This window comes from Ictidomys tridecemlineatus, chromosome X (assembly GCF_052094955.1).
Source record: "Ictidomys tridecemlineatus isolate mIctTri1 chromosome X, mIctTri1.hap1, whole genome shotgun sequence".
Lineage (NCBI taxonomy): Eukaryota > Metazoa > Chordata > Mammalia > Rodentia > Sciuridae > Ictidomys > Ictidomys tridecemlineatus.
This window is the reverse complement of record NC_135493.1, coordinates 29,973,931-29,979,787: the sequence shown is the minus strand read 5'-3', so window position 1 is coordinate 29,979,787 and position 5,857 is coordinate 29,973,931.

Below are 5,857 nucleotides of genomic sequence, written 5' to 3'. Positions count from 1 at the left end.
TTCTTTCTAAATATACTTTTTAGTTATAGATAGACATAATACCTTTATTTGATTTTATTTATTTTTATGTGGTGCTGAGCATTGAACCCAGTGTCTCACATGTGCTAGGCAAGTGCTCTACCACAGAGATTCTTTTTTGATCTTGTTTATTTGGAGTTCTGAATGCCTTTAGCCTGTATCTCCATATTCGCTTGTGTCCTAAATGACTCTGAAGTTTGTTCTCTTTTAAAAAAATATTTTTAGTTATAGATGGACATAGTACCTTTATTTATTTATATGTGGTGCTGAGGACCAAACCCAGTACCTCTCACATGCTAGGCAAACACTTTACCAATAAGCTACAACCCCAGCCCCTCAAGTTTGTTCTCTTGATAATGTCCCAGAGTTCTTGTACATTCTGATCATGGTCTTTTATTTTTTTCCTTCATTGTATACTGAATGTTCAAGTTCATATAGCCTGTCTTCAAGGCCTGAATTTCTATCATTGAGGACTGAAATTCTATTTTCTATGTAATCTAATCTGTTGGTGATACATACAAGTGAATTTTTTGTTTGATTCATTGAGTCTTTCATTTTCAGGAGTTCCAATTGGTTTCTTTCCATTATCTCTATTTTTTTATTGAAATGGTCTTTCAGGGGCTGGGACTGGGGCTTAGTGGAAGCACACTTGCCTGGCATGTGTGAGGCACTGGGTTCAATCCTCAGCACCACGTAAAAGAAAATAAAGATATTGTGTCCACCTAAAACTAAAAAATAAATATTTTTTTTTAAAAAAGGTCAACAACTAAAAAAAATTTTTAAAAGAGAAATGATCTTTCATTTACTGTATTTGCTTTCCTAATTTGTTCCTTAGATATAGCTATTTGAACATGTTTTAATATTTAAATTAAAAATGAATTTTAAAAATTAATATTGGGCTGGGGATGTGGCTCAAGCAGTAGTGCGCTCGCCTGGCATGCATGCGATCCGGGTTCGATCCTCAGCACCACATACAAACAAAGATGTTATGTCTGCCGAAAACTAAAAAATAAATATTAAAATTCTCTCTCTCTTTCTCTCTCTCTCTCTTTTTTTTAAAAAATAATATTTTAAAATATGGTCCTTTATTTTATTTGCTTATTTATATGTGGTGCTGGGAATTGAATGCAGTGCCTCACGTGTACAAGGCAAGCACTCTACCGCTGAGCTATAACTCCAGCCCGCTACTGGAATATTTTAATAACCAGTTTTTTAATAGTCTTTTTCTCTACCCATGAATTTGTAGTGGAATTTCATCCACTTCCATAGCTGTGGGTTCCTTTGTTGGGGTACTGTAAATTTTATGGGGAGACTTGTTTGCCTGTTTATTCATGTTTTCAGAGGAGATGGACTTGTGCATTTGTTGATATATATTCCTCATCCTCCTTTATGCATGTGTCCTTTAGTGTGTGCTATTGTTTAAATATAAGGTATACCCTGAAAGTTCATGTGTGAGAAAATGAAAGAATTTCATAAGTGATATTATTAGATTATAAGAGCTGTAAACTAATCAGTAGATTAATCCATCTGATGGATTAATAATTTGGAAGGATTATCATTCTGGGTGATAACTATAGGCAGGAAGGGTGTGGCTAGAGGAAGTAGGCCATTGGTGGTATGTCTTTGGGTTTATGTTGTATCCCTAGAGAGCAAACATTTCTCCCTACTTCCTGGTTGCCATGTCCTCAGCTGTTTTCCTCTACTACACACTTGCCTCATGATGTTCTGCATCACCTTGGGCCCAGAGCTACAGAGTTGGCCAATCATGGCCTGAACCTCTGAAACCATAAGCCAAGATAAACTTTTTATCCTCTAAATTGTTCTTGTCAGGGTCTTTGGACACAGTAATGAAAAGCTGATTAAAACAGTGTGAAATTATCTTTTTTGTAGTAAGTCTTAGGTTGTTGGTATCTTTTAGCTTCACCATCTAGGCTCAGCATAATCCAAGTGTAAATTTCTAGTTTCAGTTCTGTTGAGTTTGCTGCTGTAAAATTACTGATTTAATTCATTCTTGGAGAGCTGCAGCATACTATGTTTTTTTCTGAGCTATTATCTTAGGACTTCTCTCTCTCTTTGCTCTATGAGTAGATGTCTAGGAGTGGAACCTTAGGTCCTCCTAGAGCTGTTCCTCCTTGGAGGCTGGTCATTGGTTTGGGGTTTTTGTTTCTCCTATTGTATGTGAAGTATTATTGAAGCTTGATGGGGCAAATTCATGCATGGAGTGAGGTTTGCTGTTACTTGGTTGATCTGTGAATGTAGCTCAGTAACAGGATCTCTACTCATAAATTTGTAGTATCCCAATCACTTCCTAGTCTCTCCTAGATAAAGAGTGAGCAAAGAATAGCAATAATAGTAATAACCAATATAAAGCCTTAAAATAAATGTCCAGTGCCTACTATGACATATAACACTTATTGCCAGACAAAGAAGAATGGTTAGGTCAGCATTTAACATCAGCACTAACAATTAACAGCTGTGAACTAGATCCAACTTTAAACAACAGATGTCAACTACATCATCCACTGTATTGATAACCACAACTTGATTTTGGTGGGGGGTAGGGATTATATAGACTGAATAGTTCTAACACATAGTAAAATTACAGTGAAGGGAAAATGAGATAGAAAGGCAAAGAGAAATTTCAAAACATTTAAAAATGAACAGAGAGGAGCAGAGAGAGGTAGCAGATGATGTCTGCAAAGAAGGAATGAAAAATAACTACACCCAATAAAATAAATAAAAAGAAAGCAAGAGGGAACAAGAGAATTTGGGAACTAATGGTGGAAGAAAGTGAATAAGGAGCAATAAGAGGAACAAAAAGGTGAGAACAAACAAATTAAAAATCAAATCAAGGGGCTGAGGTGGTGGCTCAGTGGTAGATCGCTTGCCTACCATGTGTGAGGCACTGGGTTCAAACTTCAGCACCACATGTAAATAAATGAATATAAGGGGCTGGGGATGTGGCTCAAACGGTAGCGCGATCGCCTGGCATGCGTGCGGCCCGGGTTCGATCCTCAGCACCACATACAAACAAAGATGTTGTGTCCGCCGAAAACTAAAAAATAAATATTAAAATTCTTTAAAAAATAAAAAAGACTCCCCTGTGTTTCTCCTTTGCTATCAATGCAATAAACCCTTAAAAAAAAAGAAGAAGAAGAAGAAGAATAGCATTCCACTGTTGGGAAGAAGCACAATTAATTTCTCCATTCACCTTACAAAGGACATTTTAAAAAAATAAATGAATATAAGTCCATCAACAACTAAAAAAATCAAAACAAACACACATAAAATCCCAACTCTCCAAAGTAAAAAAAAGGCTGAATAACTAATGGATGAATAAAAAAATGATTAAAAGGAAAAAACTTACATTAATATATTTAAATTTATATATTCTCAACCTATCAGCATAATGAGAAAACACACACACACACACACACACACACACACAGAATAGGAGCCAGGTGTGGTGGTACATACCTGTAATCTAAGTGGCTTGGGAGGCTGAGGCAGGAGGATCATGAGTTCAAAGCCAGCTTCAGCTACTTAGTAAGACCATCTCAAAACAACAATAATAAACAGGAGTTCTCATGCACAGTGGTGCACATCTATAGCCCCAGCTATGCAGGAGGCTGAGGGAGGAGGATCACTTGAGCCCTGGAGTTTGAGACCAGCCTGGGCAACATAGTAGGACCTTGTCTATAAAAAATAAAATAAATAAAATAAAAGGACAGGGCTCAACATTGAGAATAAGGAGCTGGTTTAATAATCATCTAAACATCTAAGAATACACCTATATATACAATGGGCATGTATAGGTGTATTCTTAGATGTTCTTCACTCCTTCCAGGGCCTGGGTCCTCTGGGTAGTAATGACCTTTTAGTGCAAAAGCCCACATTATGTGCAAGTGCTTTGCTGATGCTTGATACCCAAAGGTGTGAAGGTTACAGAGAAAAAAGGAGTTAAAATAGTGGACAAGCCGCGGGGGGGGGGGGGGCGCACTCCTGTAAACCCAGTGGCTCAGGCTGAGACAGGAGAATCACAAGTTCAAAGCCAACCCAGCAAATTAGCCCTAAGCAACTCAGCAAGACCCTGTCTCTAAATAAAATATAAAAAGAGTTGGAGATGTGGCTCAGTGGTTAGGCTTCCTTTGTTTCAATCCCCAGTAGAAAAAAAAAAGTGTACAAACTGTGGGGTGAAATTGACCAAATTGTGTACATGATATACCACTGTGAATTTCACCTCTATGTATGTCTATAAAGCATAAATTTTTAAAAACATAAATAAATAGAAGGAAGACCAGTAAACAAAAAGAAGGAGAACAGGGATAGGGAGGAGGGGAGGCAACGAGGAAGTATTGGGGATTGAAGTGGAGCAAATTATATTCCATGTATATATGATTATGTAAAAATGAACCCCAACATTATGTTTAAGTATAATGCACTAATACAAATATTTAAAAAAATAAAATAGTGGGGCTGGGGTTGTGGCTCAGTGGTAGAGTGCTCACCTTCCATATACGGGACCCTGGGTTCGATCTTCAGCACCACATAAAAAAATAAATAAATGAAATAAAGATAATGTGTCCAACTACAACTAAAAAATAAATATTTTAAAATAAAATAGTGGATAAATGGCAAAAAAATGCTTTCCTCTCTTTACAAATTGGTTAACCCTTTACAAATTTGATTAACCCTTGTGGGAGGAAATTCTGATGTAACCATAGTACTTCATGCTAGCAATTACTTCATAGTGTGTGACCTAAGTATTCACAATTAGCTATTTTTCTTTTCTTGATTTCTTTCTGTTTTTTAATTTTTTTTAAGTTGTTGATGGACCTTTATTTTATTTATTGATATGCAGTGCTGAGAATCAAACTCAGTGTCTCACACATGTTAGGCAAGTACTCTACCACTGAGCCACAATCCCAGCCCTCTTTATTTCTTTTTTTGTTACCAGGGATTGAACCCAAGGTTACTTAACCACTGAGCCACATCCCTAGCACTCTTTGTTTATATATTTATTTATTTTTAGGCAGGGTCTCTCACTAAGTTACTTAGGGTCTTACTAAATTGCTGAGGCTGGCTTTCAACTCACAATCCTCCTGCCCCAGCCTCCTGAGTCACTGGGATTATAGGCCTGCACCACTGCACCTGGCACAATTAACTATTTTTAACAAAAAATGACCTTAATGTGTCCTTGAATTGCAGGAGATCACTCAAAATCAAAGACTGTACTGAGAAATCCTTAAAGTGTTTTTTTAGAAAGTGGGCCTGATGTCAGGCATGGTGGCCTAAAACCCCAGCTGCTTGGGAGGCTGAGGCAGGAATATTTCGAGTTCAAAGCCAGCCTCAGCAATTTACTAAGACCCTGTCTCAAAATATTTTTAAAAATGAGGGGCCTGGGGCTGGAGTTGTGGCTCAGTGGTAGCACACTTGCCTGGCATGTGTGAGGCACTGGGTTCGATTCTCAGCACCATGTATAAACAAATAAATGAATAAAGGTCCATCAATAACTAATTAAAATTTTTCTTAAAAATGGGGGGCCTGGGGATGTAGCTCACTGGTTAAGCATTCCCTGGGATACAATCTCAGTACCTCCCCCCAGAAAAAGTTGTCCTGGTCTCCTATATCACCCTAAATTTATTTATTTATTTGTTTATATATTTTTGTACCAGGGATTGAACCCAGGGCCACTTAATCACTGAGCCACATCCCCAGCCTTTTTTATATTTTATTTACAGACAGGATCTTGCTAAGTAAGGCCTAGCTAAATTGCTGAGGCTGGTTTTGAACTTGCGATCCTCCTGCCTTAGCCTCCCAAACTTCTGGGATTATAGGT